The 16102-nt window shown below is 39.6% G+C and overlaps 1 long non-coding RNA gene across 3 annotated transcripts in view; it reads left to right on the forward strand.

Moving 5' to 3' along the window:
* Positions 1–16102, forward strand: part of LOC117045467 — a 416601-nt gene that overhangs the window by 359016 nt on the left and 41483 nt on the right. For all 3 annotated transcript variants that reach the window (XR_004426431.1, XR_004426432.1, XR_004426430.1), the window contains exon 7: positions 9300–9433. This is a non-coding gene — a long non-coding RNA (uncharacterized LOC117045467). The remainder of the gene's footprint in view (positions 1–9299; positions 9434–16102) is intronic.

The raw sequence follows: 16102 nt of genomic DNA on the forward strand, positions 1-16102 counted from the left end.
AATAGACCACTCAGAAGAGACAGAGACAGGAGAAAGGAGGAGGGGTGGGGGGAGACAGAGAGAGAGAGAGAGGGAGAGAGGGAGAGGGAGAATCAATATCAAGAATAGAAGGAGCTCCGAAGCCATTTTTTTATTTTTTTTTATTTTTTTATTTTAAAAAAAGTGTATCAGGACTTGGGAAGAGGGTGACAAAGAAGGTTTTTCAAAGAGGCAGTGGAGGAGGTTCTAATAAATTTGGAAGGATACAGTTCCCTGTCTTGGGGAAAAGGAGAACTCCTGGCTGATTAACATTCACACCAGGTATGAGATGTTCGCTACCCCTTATCACTGTGCCGCAACCGTGAGGGAAAGGCGCCTCTCTCTTTTTTGTCTTTTTTTCCCTTTTCCGTTTCTTTCCTTCCTTTTTTTTTTATTTGGAAAAAAAATGGGAGATGGAGTGAGCGTGTGTTTTGGTGTGTTGTTGCTTTGAAGCGGGGCGGGCGGGGAGAGGCGAGCTGTGGGCACTGGTGTGACGGGAGCAGGAAGAATGGAAGCAGGGCAGCAGCAGCAGCATTCAGGGAGAGGGAGAAGTGTCTGGAGTAGGTGGTTCTCCTCAGGCACCCCGAGGGGGTTACCCAAGTTCATTCCGAGCAGGTGGATTTAGGCTGGGAGTTACTTAACGCTTGACCGCCAGTTTTGAAAAAAGGGGGAAAAAATCCCGCTTCCTATGTCTATTAAAGGAAGTGCCAATGTCCCCCCCCCCATCGCGCTGCCTCTCTCTCTCTCCCTCCCCCCCCCCCTTTTTTTCCTAACCAGACAGCGGGAGGGTTTCTGGCTCCCAGCCAGCCCAAAAGCCTCTAAGTGTTTTGCACTTGTTTCAGGGAGTCGCTGCCCGGGGATTTCCCCCCACCCTCCTCTTCTTCTTCTTCTTCTTTCCTCCAGCATTTTCACTAGAGAACAAAGAGTTCTTTACAAAGGAAAGGGGGGGGGGAGTGCAAGCTTAACGCCTCAGATATGTCCCCCCCCTCTGTTTTTTAGGGTTTCCCCCCTTTTCTTCCGAAAAGAAACAGTGGCAGCCGCACGCACACAAAAGCCTGTGATTTCTCTTTCGCTCCTAAAATACATTTTTGAACTAAGGAAAGGGGGGGGGGGTCCGAACTGTTTTCTTAAACCCCCCCCCCCTTTTTCTTATTTCAAAAACGTATCCTTTTAAAATTGTTGTCCTTTTAAAAATACAGAGTAGCTGTTGCTTTTCTAACTTTTTCTTGTTGGGGTTCTCTGGCATAAACTTAGGCTCTTCTCTCCCCCCTCCCCCCCTCTTTCTTTGCCTTTCAAGACATTTCACCTGAGCAATAGAAGAGACAATGAGAATGGGTAAGATGTTCTGCACAATACATGGTGGAATGGGGGGTGGGTTCATTTACTTTTTGTCACCAGTCCCCCCAAAGTTAGTAAGGGCTTGTGGAAGGAGAGTGTGTTTGCCTCTGAAAGGATGCATCAGTTATACACACATCTGGGGGCAGTTTTCTTTGGCCTTACGTTAATCATAGCACACTTGGTTATCCAAGAGGTTAGGAGGGCTTTACAGTTTGTGTTTGTTTATCTTTCCTATAGATGGAACTATACCTATAGTACATACCTGTCACTTGTGCAGGTTTTCATGTTGGTTTGTTTTTATTCTATGGATTTGAACCCCCCCCCTCTCCATATAGATGTGCACACACACACACACACACCACAATATTTTTTGGCTAGTATCATAAGATGACAAAGTTGAGTAGCAATTCAATAACATGTTACATGGAATTATAGTAGCAAATGTCTACAGTTCTTCATGTTTTAAAACGTATCCAAGTATGTTCAATATATCTTGAACATTTACACGCTCAAGAAAGGTTTCTTTTAATCAAAGTCATCCCCAATAATTAATTACTACTTTTGTTAAATCATTACTTTTAGTAGTTCACCAGAGCAAGTGGTAGCATGTATGTGGTCATCATTACTATCATAGTATATGTAATTTTACATGTATGCAAAATGTGTGGGACTAGATTGGAAGTAATTACAGCAATTGTTTTGGGACACAAAGGATGATTATCATTATCAGTGCTATTTTTCTTTTTCATTCAATCCTCTCCTTAAAGAGGTGGTCTGTTACAGTCACATATGTGCTGTATGTGTTTATGTAATACAGATTTTGGCAGTCCCACATACTTAGTAGATGTTATTTCATAAGGAATGTGTTATGTTTACAGAGGAGGTACAAAGGCAAGTTTGTCCTACAGTTACTGCTATAATTTTGGAGTAACTTAATTGCAGCAATTGGAGGGAAACCAGATTCACGATGCAAACATAAAAGTGCTTTCTGATCCAGTCTTACCGTAGAGGACTCCATAGCTGAGCATGAAATATCTCAATAGAAAAAAAGAGAGTGTAGAAATCTTGGGCACATCCAGTATTTCCTGAAACACAGTAGAAATTGTCCAACTTTTGGCAAATTATATCCTCTTTTAAAAAGTTAGCGTCTTCTTCCTTTATCTCTCCAAACAATTTTTTTTCTGCATTTTTCGTTATTTTATTTGTTTACTGTGCTTTCTTCTATCTGTAAAGATTAAAATATAATTAAGGAAGTAATTAACACCTCTAATCTTTGTCATTTTCATAGAAAAAACCGACATGTCTGTACCTCCTGCATATCTTTTCTTAAGATATCCTTTTTTGTTTTTGTTCTATAACGTGGTATGTGTCCATTTTGTGTCTGTAATCCCAGAGGTGGCAACAGGAGGGAGGGGTAGTCCGTGCCAAAATCTACATAAGTCCCTTCAGTCTCTGCTAAGAGGCATCTTCTACCAGAGATATCTTTGCATCCAGAAGTACAGTGAAAGATGATAGTTCTTTTTTCTGAGATTCTTCATGGACCTGACCTAAGATACTAAGGCATTCACAGTACAGGAGAAAAGAGAAAGAGACGAGGGGGGAGGAAAGAAAATTAGGAAAGAAAAGCTCTTTGAGCAGAAACACACTGGCTCTTTCTTCCTGCAGGCAATCCGCTCCAGCTCCTGGCGACGTGTCCTGCACTATCAGATATCATATGACTCTTTAGTTGGACTCCCTTTAGCAGAATGGGCCTGTTAGAACTCTGTTTGTTTTCTTTTCTTTTCATTTCCTTTTCTCCTGTTCCACTCCTGTTTTTATGTCTCTGTGTGCATTCTTTTTTCTCTCTGCTTTTTGTTCATATGCTTTACATAAAGACAGAGCATTAATTAATTCCATAGTCTGTTTTAAGTTAGCTGCTCAAATTTCATTTAACGTAGAGTGTGTTGTTTATCCTTTTCTCGCATGCGTGTTCATATGTGCATATATGACCCCTTTCATATCGTTTATTTTCTTCCTTATGTAAAATGGTAGGTAGGAATTGCTTTTCTTAATCTGGAGTCAGAATGCTAGGATTTCTGTCAGCATATTCTTTGGATTTGTGAGTTAATTTATCCCTGTGTAAACTTGTTTATATGAACAAGTTATTCTCAAGAATAAGTTTTAAAATCTGTATGCAGAAATATGTGCACCCACATGAATTTCACTGGAAGTTCAGACAGATCCAGTTGGAAATTTTTACAGAGGAAACCAACAGTAAGCTAAGTAATGATTCAGATTAAGCTAAAAATTGTATGTAGCATTTAGCAATAATGTGTGGTAATGGAGGAGGAAAGACAATAGACAAGGTGAATGTTCCTAGTGGCATTTCTTACAAATTCTTTCATATTACTATCAAGTGCTGTCTATGGGGAAGTGAAATATCTCTAACCTTTCTTCTTCTCCCTCCTCCATATCCAGACTTTCCAGGAAATTTGTTTAATGGTTTTCCCACAGCAGGTTGTAACCAGGGATCAGAAGTCAGGTGCATCACTATAAGTTTTGATGATAGACCTGCCTAATTATATCCTCTGACTTAAGGCATATGACCTGAGGAGACCCATAGCATTGATACAATAGCAGTTTAGAATGCTGTCTTTGAAAGCACCTTCATCTTTAGCCTGCAGCCCTTTGCTTATTAGGATTAAGTCACACTGATATCAACTGGACTTACCTTTGAGTAAAAGTGCACAGAACTGACTGTAAGGCTGCATGGTATGTAACAATCAGAAGCCATCTCAGGTCTTGGCCTCTTTGACATGGTGTATCTACTTGATCCATTTTAGTTCTGAAGTTATTTTAGTTTTTCATTAAATTCTCTAAACTTGACTTTTAATTTTCTATAATTTTCCAATCTCAAAATATTCCATGCTGCATTTTGTGAGGCAATTGTTTGCCTTAATGTTGTGTGCCAAGATTCGGTGTTGTATGCATTGTATCATTTAAATGTTTTCTTTCCAAGTTTTTGCTATATCCAATCTGGTATTAAAGTACAAAATTCTGAGATTTGTCCACTTCAGATCTCATCTCAGCTCCAAACTTATGCATCCCAGTTCCCAGCCTCAACCCTTGAACTATGATAGGTTAGTATTAGTATTATTCACTAATCTTGCCAGGCTGTTGTTAGGAATGCTGAAGTGAAGCACTTCCATGAACTACATAAATGATAAGTATTTTAATATTTTAATTAGACACGGTCAAAAAATGAAGCATTCATTCATTGTAGTAGTGTTTTCATAGTCATAGTTCATGTCTCCTGTTATTTAGTAGCAACCTTCTATCTTACACAATTACAATCTCTTAACAATTCTTTTTTTTAAAAAAAAATGTTTCCCTTCCCATCCCCTTCTCCCCCATCACCCACATATGAATATAACTGGAGAAATTCTCTAACCGCGGAAGACATTTTCAAGGCTTTTTGCACTCTAGTTTCATTTTAAATATTTTATATTGGCTTGTTCTAACTGAGGAACGTGCAGTTTCATCCTGCTCAGAAAAAAAGGGTTGGAAATTAGTGCTATAACTATTTTTGGTAGCGCACAATTAATACGTATACTGTGTTGTACTTACTGGTTCCCACATTCACTAAGTCTCTTAGTAGCTATTGCTATTAAGTGTGTGTATATTTATTTGTCAGACTTTTGTCCCAGGTGATCAGGGTTTCCTGGGTTCCTAGCAATTCAGCAGTGGCACCTGTTTGGGTATGGCATCTAATACATCGGATGCCAATTCCTCCAAAATATAGGCTTGAACTTTGAAATATTTTTAATGCCTTGCAGGAAAATATTAACCTAGTGAATATGCTAATCAGTACAGGGATGGAAGGAAGGGGGAAAGCTTAAAGCTTTTTACCATCTCAGAAGAAAATCTGTTCTGTTTAACAGGTTTACATCAGGTGACTTTCCCCCCCCCCAGCAAACTGTGTTCTCGAGTAACGTGTCTCTTTTCTAATGTCGAAAATCGGAGTCAAGGCGGAACTTTCAAAATGTGTACAGTAAAACCTAGACATTGGGCCAAAGTGATTATTTGTCGTCTCATCTGATGAATACACCATGCATGTTTCAGGAGGTTATAGCTAAAAAGGGTAGCAGCTGCTTGTTGGAAGTGTGCAAGAACAAGGAATAACTTTATAATTTTAGCGGAGTTTAAAACTATATCTAGGTAATGTGTGCTCCCATTTTGTCTTTAAAAACCAAGCATAGCAGAGCCTGATGATTATTTAGATGGATGTTTGCCAAGGGGAAAACCAGCTTGTGTAACACGTGTGTCTTGGGTGCAACAGTGTTGCTTAAAGGCCACTAACAGGATAACTACTGAGAGGAGAAGCAGATTTTCCTTTAACATGATACGCTGCCCTGCTGCTTTCAGATGGCAGAGATTTGTAGTTTAATTTCTTGCTGAAATGGAGTATCTGTATATAAGAATAACTTTTCATTTAGTGTTTGTTCACTTGGCGATCTATTTGTATGCAAAATGAGCCATAGCAAGCCTTGTAGTTTTCTTTTGTATTGACCACACATACTTGTTTGTTGGATTTCCTACCTTATGTGTAGTAGCATTTCTTCCTAAGGCCCTCCCCCATTTTGTAATTTAGATTTTTGTATATGATGATAAATACATTACAGTCTACTAGTGTGTCCTGAAAAAAAATCTTGTGGTTGTTTCCTTTTCCATTTAGGATTAATATAACGAAAATCAGAATGTGAGATAAACATAGGTGTGATTCTGTATTAAACCATTATGAGTATTTTCTAATTTTTAAGTTTATTTTCAATTCGGGGATAAAAGATAGAATTCCGTATAACTACCTTTTTCTTACTGCAGCTGTTTTGGCTTGCCACATTGTATATACCTATTTCTTTTTTAAAATCAAATGTAGCCTTCCTTAAATAAATCCTTTCCCTGTAATACTTAACATTTTATATATTAGATCTCTTCAGAGCTGCTTGAGCTATAAGACCTCTAAAATCCAGATCCAAATCTTACAGTTTAAGCTCTTCTTTGGGTTGCATATCACACAGGTGGTTTTCTTGACCTTCTCCACTTCCCTCCCTCCGGTTAAGGATCTTAATTAAGATGTTGCAGTTAAGATATATTGCATAAGGGTTTGTGCCTGCTACTGTTCACAATGAAATCAGAATTGTGAACTGAATTCGGTCCTTCCATTAAGAATTCTCTTGGCATTCCTCAAAGACTTGTTTTATGCTCAGTCGGCCTTTTAAAGTTCTGACCATATTAAGAGTAGAAAAGGAGCTAGTCTGTTAATGCAGTCTTTTCATTACCCTAGATAATAAAATTTCTCTGTGACCTGTTAATCTCTACTATGTATCCCAGAAAGCCTGTAGATCTAGCGTGAGAAACAATTTCTGCTCCTTCCCTACAGAAAATAAGTTCTGTAATTATATTTCTGGCCAGAGAAGCAGGAAATAGCAAAGAAAATTATGTGTATTTAGAAAGTTGCCAAAGTCTTTGCCTGTGAGGAGATCAGTTGTTGGATTCTTTTAAAAGAAAGAAATCCTCTGGTCTGTAAATCCTCAGAATATCCTTAGTACAGTATTATAGTTTGTAGGGAAAAAATCCCCAGTACTAAACCTCAAGCAAGCAGAATCGGACAGTTCGGTTGCAGCTAATACAACAAATATACCTGTCTAAGAAGTTAGTATCCACTTCACATACTCAGTTTTGCTTGGGTTAATAGTACAATACATGGATTTTTATTTTAATCATGACATTTATATCCTGCTCTTCAGTGAACCCTGAATTAAACAGAAGGCCAATATCTCATTTTTTAAAAATGAAAATCAGTTTTGGAAGTCTAGTTCTGAGCAGAAAAGTAGCAGGAAGCAATGGCATGTTTAACCTTTTTTGCAGCTTGTTGTTTTCCTGTGCCAAATCCTCCCTCCCAGTCACTTTTTCCCTCTCCTACCAGTAAGGTCCAGCTTGCAGTTTCCCCACAGGCATCTGGTTGGCTGCTGTGAGAAGAGGATGCTGGAGTAGATGGGCTATTGGCCTGATCCAGCAGGCTCTTCTTCTTATGTGTCAAATGCATATAAACACCTGCAAAAACACTGGGTATTGATACACATGCCATTTTGTTCCCTACACGGTGTTTCCAGTGGGTGGGTTAAGCCCACAGTCAGATGTTCCCAGACAACTTACTGGGTCAAATATTTTTTGCTTTATATTCATTACTGGTTTCAGAAGCTGATCCTATAAACATTTTGTTAAATATATTTGAACAGTAAAATCTATCAGGAAAGGTAGATTAAAAATAGCATGTGAAGAAGTATGGCAGAAATAGGCCATGATTGATCATTAAGTGGAGTCTACTTATCCTTGTCCCCCAACGCCAAACAAGAATTTCACGGTGTTGAAAATCTTATATATAGAAATATATTGTAGCATACAACCATAACACCTTGTTTTGAGCAAGCAAATTGATCCATCTCAAGCTCATAGGAGCCAACTCCTAATGAAATATTTGAGGGGGCTGCCCCCACCAAAGTTAATAGGCCTTGCCATTCAAATGGTGTGCCTGTTCCACGTCTTCTGACTGGTTATGCGGGACAGGGCTTACCTGCCCCCACAATAGTTTATGTAAGTTGGCACCTCTGCTCAGGGCAGAATCTAGATTGAGTGATCTCTGTTAAATATATGGAATCACATAGATTGTGATGAACCTGATTTTTCTGCCTCAAGTCACTACCTTACAGGGGGTGACTCTCAATCCTACCTGCTCAGAAAGTATAGCTTGATTACATAGGGCTGCATGTTTGCATCACGGGTTATGCATTATATTTTTCAGGTGTACATAAAATGTGTTTTAAGTATATGCTAGAAACATAGTGTATAAAACTGTAAATTATGTAATTTCGGTTAGTTGGGACACATAATTATATCTCATTTAAATGCAAATTAGAGTGTGTATTTTGATGTACCATTGCATTTTGTTCTATACATTATTTCTGAAGAGCCAATTGCATAAGCTTTCCTCATTTTTTTCTCTGCCTAAACCTTGAGTGACGACAACTGGGCACTGTTAAAATACTACTACTTCCTTCCCTACTCTGGAATTTGCTATGTTTTATTAAGGAACACATTAATGTTGGGAGATAGGAACTTGTATGTGCAGGAAGAAAAGAACATGGACATACATTTATAGATGATAGAAAAAACATTTTGACATCCTCTAGACACTTCAGTAATTAACGGTAATATTCAGTTTTATAGTACCATCTCCAGTCAGACAGTGTCAGGATGTTCAATAAAAAATTGACTAACAGAGACTTACTATATCACTTCACTATTAGCATTATTTTGTGCTTTTTAAGATCTATATGTAACCACTGGAAAATAGTTAAGTCATTCTGGATTGCAGTGTCATCGGTATACTGATGACACCAAATTCTGCTTTTCTTCTCTGTCAAGTGCATAAGCAGTTGTAGGTTCCCTGAGCAAATGCCTAGATTGTCTGACGGCTAATGAATTGGAAATTAATACAGGCTGGACAGATGTATTAAGCCAATTTGGAGCTGATAGGACTATGGTTTTGTCTTTCTTTGGTAGGGTTACACTGCCCCTAAAGGGCAAGGTTTTCTTTTTGGATACTTCCATCACATAGGCCCAAATCATCCATCATTTTATACCGGTAACTACCAAACCTGCACTGACTGCCTGTTTTTTTATCTCAGTCAAGTTCAAAGTACTGATGAGGTGGTGTTGTTTTTTAAAGATTTAAAAGTCCTGTATAAATCGGGGTAGAAGTAGCAAACCTTTTATGCTCCAGATACTGTTTTATTATCAGATACTTGCAGGTTTATAAGCCACTTCGTGTGCTATGTGGATATACAGAGAAGGTCATATAAATAGTTGCATAGATTAATTAATCGTTGTTGTTGTTTTTACAGACAAGCAAGTGTCTTCACACAACTTTGCTGAAGGTCCATGTTGACCAAGACTGCATAAGAACAGAAAGCAGACTTTGCAAAGCCTGCATCCAGAGCACTTTCTCTCATCACAAGGCCACACTGCTTCCTCAAATGTAAGTTGGTATTAGCACATTGTTTATGTTTTAAGAACATTGATTGAGCTGAATGTAGATTAGCTGATACTATATCCACATCTTGGTTTGCATGTATTCCTTGTCATTTATTCCTTATGATGTCTTTTGAAAGCACTCTGGGTGCAGGTGATAATTTCCCATGCAGTGAAGGTGTCATAATTTGACTTTGCTTAAATATCGAGAAGATCAGTCGCCAAGATAGGGCCAAGACCAGATTCTATTTAGGTCTTGTGGATTTTGTTTGTTTTGTTCATTTGAGGTTTTTATTGATTGTGTTTATTATTATTGGTTTTAGTATTCCAGTTGTGTTTCTAAGTTGTTTCGAATCATTTCTGTGGGTAAAGCAATGAATAATAATAAATGTGAATTTAATCTTCAGGCTGTGTGCTGAAGAATTATGCACTATGTGAAACCAACTCTTCGTATTGCACTAAATATTCACATACTACATAATTTCACATACTACATAATTTCATTATGGGATGACACTTCCATATTTGGGAAATAGTAGGTGGCCCATGAACAATAAATAATACAATTCAACTACCACATATTGACACGTTGCATTGTGTTTCATGTTCTTGTCCTTGGGACCTATGTATTGGATATACAGAGCTAGTGATATATATGTGTCTTGTAATGGGATATTTTTTACATCAGCATGTCAAAACCCAGTTTTTATTCTTCTCATGAAGAAACTCCAGTTTCAGAGCAAGCGAAGCTACATGTAGGCTGGAAAAGTGGGCTGCAACAATATCATTGTCCCTTCACATACTTCAATCAATCTTCTGTAAGGGCAGGAAGAATTTGTGGTAGTAGCTAGAAGTGTCTAGACTGGTAGAATATTTCTATGTACCCGCATATACTCAAGTATAAGTCGACCCAAATATAAGCCGAGGCACCTAATTTCCCTACAAAAACCTGGGGAAGCTTATTGACTCAAGTATAAGCCGGTTCACCTTTGCTGCTGTGGTAGAGGAGGAGGAACAAGCAGCCCGAAAGCAGCCCTTTAGGCTGCTCCTTCCTCTTCCTCCTTTGCTGCTGTGGAGCTCACCCCGTCGCAGGGTTTCGAACCGCCATTCTTCTGATCAGCAAGCCCTAGGGCTCTGTGGTTTAACTCACAGCGCAATGTTCCCTTGTGTTATACAGAGAAGGCTGGGATCCTGTCCTCTTTAAGCAGGAGCCAGGGAAAGTGAGCACCTGTGGGGTTTTAATACTTCCTTAACTGATAGGCTTTCTGCCTTCTGGGGTCTAAAGTTTGCATTTATGTGAGCAGTTCAGGAATGGAACAAGCTGCCTGGGGAGAGTAAAGAACCACCGTTCTTGTGCACTTCTTAAGGAATGGTTGACTGGGGTGAGCGGGTGGCGGCGGCGGCACAAGCGGAGAGAAAGGGCTTCTTTCTCGCCGCCCCCACTGCCTGCCTCACTTGAGTATAAGCCGAGGGCAGCTTTTTCAGCACAAAAAATGTGCTGAAAAACTAGGCTTATACTCAAATATATACGGTACTTAGCTTGTATGGTGTGTGTGTCAAATACACCACAAATTCACCCACACAATATAAGACTGGCAAAGTCTTGAGTACTGACCTGATTAAAAAAGCTGGAAAAAAATATAGAGTACAAACAATGCCCTGATTTTTGTTAAATTATGTTTTTGTAATTGTAGAAAACGTTTTTGTTTTTTTTCCTTTTTGTTTTTGGAAGAGCGTTGCTTGTAATTCCTCCTTCCGACACTGGAGTGTTCATCTCCCTTTTTGGTAATAAATAAATAAATAAAAGTGTAAATGCTTTTGTTCTGTTGACAGTCACCTATCCTCTTTTGTAGAATTACTTTTCTGTAGTGATGTAGAAAATGAAACTTCTTTTCACTACTTTTAGCATGCAGTAGTTGCATTTCATTTACTCAGTGCTAAAGGTCACTGGCTATTGCAAGACAGATGCTCTACCACTGAGCTATGGTGCTTAACTTCATTGTTAACTGATTTGTATGGTTGTACAATGGACAAGCAAGAGAAGGTAACCTCAGGTGGGTTTGCATATGCAACATTTACCAGGGCAAGAAGATGACAGAATGGGACAAAGGAGTTTAAGGTTGGTCACAATCAGCTCAGCTTAGATGCAGCAATTGTGATTTGTTGATAATTGTAAAATTATATTTCAGATATACTTGGGTGTGTACATCAGCAGTATATGAATAGGCGAGTCTTCAGTTCAGGCCATGGTTTTTACAGGTAATGCAGGGCTATGCAGATTTCAAGCTTGGTTTTATTCAGACACCACAGTTTCTTAGGTGGTTGTTATATCCTTGTAGCAGTAGCGCAGACAAGCCTCAAGATTATTCTACAAAATGAGGGTGCCTGTCAAAATGTAGACTATTAATATTATAAAGAATGCAATGTCCAGCCACTTAAATGGTCCTTCCAATGGCAATGGCTATATTTTAAAAAATAAAGCTTTTCTGGGACATTATCACTTTTATTTTGTATCATACCAAAGCTTTCCAAGCACTAGCCTTTGCAAATATACGTTTAAGTGTGTTGTTGGCATATTGTTGGCACCCATCTATCTTGAGAGATAATGACATGCGACTATGGAGGTGACGTCAGAGGTGGATTTAGGGGACCGTCTCAGGGGTAGCACAGGGGGCACCACAACTGTTATTTAGAATGGAGCACGAGAGGTGGCGGGGTGCTGAATTTTGACATTGCACAGGGTGCCGCTGAAATTTGAGACCCCAAGGTCCACCACTTGTGAAGTGAAGCCACTGTATTAGCAGCAATGAAGTGACCTCCCTGAGGTGCAAGCCTGGGCAGTGTGTATGGAGGCCCTGGGCTGTCCAGGCGACAAGATCCGCCTCTTGGGTTCATTGATGTGGTCCAAAGGAAAGCAGAGCAATATGTTTGGCACCAACATGCTGGAAGCAAGTGTACAAGGTGCCATCCAACCATCTTAGGGACCCCACTCTGGATTTGTGTAGGGTTTACTCCTTAGCCTTTTCTTCTCCACTGCAAGACAGCAGAGGTTTAGGACCAGAGTTTCCCTGCTCCTTGATGGACCAACTTCCTAGGTTTGCGAGCCCCATTTGCCCCTCTCTTCCTTCTACAGCATGTGCAGTAACTGCTCTCTTGACTGTTGGACCCACTACTTGTCTCTTTTGCTCAATCTGCCACAGCCTGTCTTCACATGCAGGGGAAGTCCCTAACTCACTGAGGATTTGAGACCCATCGGCTCACCTGGTTTAGCCAGCCAGTCAAAGCCATTCCTGAAATGTAGCTGCTGTCACATGGTGACAGCTTCTAGGAGCCACAGGTGAGAGCTGAGTGCAGGGTGGGGACCTAAGGTGGACAAACTGTCTCAGAGGGAGCATGACATGTCCCCCACCAGAGGTACTATCCCTCCCTTTTAACATGTAACACTTTAATAGTTAATGCATTGTATGTTCTAACCATGGCTCTGAATGTTAACCACGGAGTTGTATTATGTTTGCAGAATCATTATCAGGGCTTGCTTTTAACCAAGGTTTGAAGTTAGAGCAGGAGTGCAGTCTGCTGCCAATCTATTAATTATGGTTAAGAGATTGCCCTGGCACAAACATATTGGTTCCAATCTGTACATTTGTTTTGTTTTACTTCATCTTTATTGTTTCATCATTAGAAAACTTAGAACAGATTTTCCCTTTAATTAGATATTCATAGCAACTGCATTTTCAGGGTTGCCCCTCATTTTGAAATAAAATAGATGCAGTAGAGCATTTTTTAAAATGTGATCTCACAAACTTGCCTTAACTCCCTTTAGACCACTTTGCAGACTACTGCTATGCTCAGTGTGTTTGCTATTGCCCGGTTTTGATCACAGTTGGATTTACAATGAATTAAATATAGTGGATAAAAATACAAAAGAACTAGAAGAGAGGAAGAGCTCTAGGTGAGTTATCTGAAGTTTAACATGGCATATTAGCCTTATTTCCAATATTTATGAGTTGCCTATCTGGCAGAACAATGAAGGCGACTTACAGCTATAATACAAATACAAAACAAAAACAACACAAGAAAGAGAACTGGTCTGGGTTATGTACCTATATCAGGAAGCACACTACTTGATAAGTACCACATGCTTTCATTGTTGGCAAGAGTTCATAACCCACCTGGCACTGAGTCACCCATCTAAATATCAGAGTTGTGGAAGGTTGATTTGAAAGGAAAAATTAAGATGACAAGCAGCATGCTTTAACCTGTATCATTCAATTCAGGGTAGAAAGGAAGAAAGAATTCTTGCTCACTGAAGTAAGTGATGGTTGGGATGGAGAACATTGAGCCAAGGAAAAAGTGGAGGAAGAAATAATGGTACATCTTTAAATATGTGGCTGTTCAGACTAAGTTTATGTACACAGCATACCATAAAATAGAAGTTCTGTGTTTATGAGGCTGTGGTGGTGATATTTTTTTTCTATTCAAATGATTGTGTTTGGCTCAATTGATAACAGTTTAATAACACTTTGACTATGTCAGAGTAATAGTACTGCCCTGAAAACATAAAAGTGTTGTAGGAGTGTATCTGTAGAAGTGCACTTGCTGCTACTACTGTTTCTGGGAGGTGGCTGAATCATCCTGATGGCATTCAACAGGAACCAGCTGCTGAGAATATTAAAATGCAAGCATTTATTCCTCCAGAGAGACAGTAACATCTGCAAAGTTTTCCTGTCTTGATAATCCCACAGAGCATTCTGTGGTAGTCTTAACTTTACTGTGTCTTTCTTTATGAATTCTCTTTGGAATCTTTGTAGTCTTCAGGATCTGCATTGGGGACTGTTAGACCTATGTATATCTCTGTGCCTGAGATTAAAAATAAAACAGTTTTGGAAAGAATGTATATGCAACTGCTCTACAAGTATCTTATTAGTGTAGAATAGAAAATGTGTTCTTTCTTGTACCATGAATCACTTTCATCACTGATATTTGAAGATGATGGAAGGAGGAGAGAGCGACAAAATATGCTTCTAGAGATTCCATTTCAAGTATATTTGAAATCCTTAATGAATTTTTAGAGTACTTAAAAATTATATCAGATTCATGTTCCTCTTCATGATCTTATATGTGGGTGTAGTCCTTCCATGACCAACATCCAGCCCTTTTATTAATCCCTTTCTTCTCTCACAAAATGCATTCCACTCATTCAAGCTATTCACCATGTTTCTGCAAGACTACCTGGTATTCTATTTATGTTTGTGTTCTGCATACTTTGCCTGGTTTTCTGCACTGTGGCTGCAATTCAGCTAAGGCTGATTATGACTCAATCTCATTGAAAGAAATAGTTGCTTGCAATTAGGGCAGCTTTTATTGCTTTCAGTGGGACTTAAGTTCCAACCACCTTTAGCTAGATTGGTGCCACCATGAAGAAAGAAATCCGGCAAAAGTGTGTGCCTACGCACATAAGTACAGTAAACAGAATAGCAGAGAACCATGAGAATTACTTGAATTAGTAGAATGCATACTATGAGAAATGAGAGGGATTAATAGGTGAAGGATTTGTGGGTCATGATGGGGCTACACAGATTATCAAGGTCAGGAGGCACGCGAATCTGATGCAAAAAGCAACAGCAAAATTAATTCAGGAACTGCAAAAGAAATATGTGGTTCTTATGCTAAAACATATGGGAATATACTTTAACATGTTTCCTGAACTAGAATCTTCAGGAAAATTCATTTTAATGGTTCTCTCCCTAATTTTTGAAAAATGAAGGAGAGGAGGAGAGGGAGGTCATACATTTTTCCTTCCTCTTCCTGTGGAATTGGGGATGCAATTGGGACAGGAGGGGCATGTCATTGTCAGTTTTTAAATTACCGGTACTCAGAACTCTGGAATAGGCAGGCTAAGAAGAAGCTCCAGATGAATAATGAAATATCTGGAGTCACTTTGGTTACATTGGCTAATTATAATATTTTTAATGCTTTATGACACCAGACCAGTTGGCAGTGAAGGCAGCAAAAAAGGCATACTTTCCTGCCTCCATTGCATCCTCATTGTGCCATCCAGCAGAGCTTTTCCAGGTAGTGTGAGGCCTTTTACAGTATGGCCCAAAGGAGGAGGTTACAGAACTGAGAGCATGTTTGCAAAGCCTTTTGTTTACCAAGCGTTTTGAGGATAAAATTGCTTGCATTTACTAGGACCTTGACTTCACTGTTACAGCAGATGAATCACGAGAGGTGTCCAGAGCACTGTCTAGTCTTGTAATGTTGGATGAATTTCAGTTAGTAAGGCTCAAAGACATGGACAAGGTGCTTCAATCGGTCAGGGCGATCACTTTTTTTCTCTGAACCCTTACCCTTCTTGGCTGATAAAAACTAGCAGGTAGGGGACAACTGGCTGGGCCCAGGGCGTGAGTAATGCCTCTTTGTGTGAGGGGGTGATCCTGGCCCACTTGGCACTTGAGGCTCAGGTGCTCTCGGTGGCGTGGAGTGCCTTCCAGCAGCTTCAGCTGGTGGCCCACCTGCTCCACTACCTGGACAGGGATTACCTAACTTCTGTTGTCTATGCTCTGGTAACCTCTAGGTTAGATTACTGATACATGGAACTGCCTCTGAAGACGGTTGGGAAACTTCAGCTGGTGCAGTAGCCAAGTTGCTCACTAGGGCAAGATGGTTTGAGCAT

Source organism: Lacerta agilis, chromosome 4 (genome assembly GCF_009819535.1).
Source record: "Lacerta agilis isolate rLacAgi1 chromosome 4, rLacAgi1.pri, whole genome shotgun sequence".
NCBI classification, from domain to species: Eukaryota; Metazoa; Chordata; class Lepidosauria; order Squamata; family Lacertidae; genus Lacerta; species Lacerta agilis.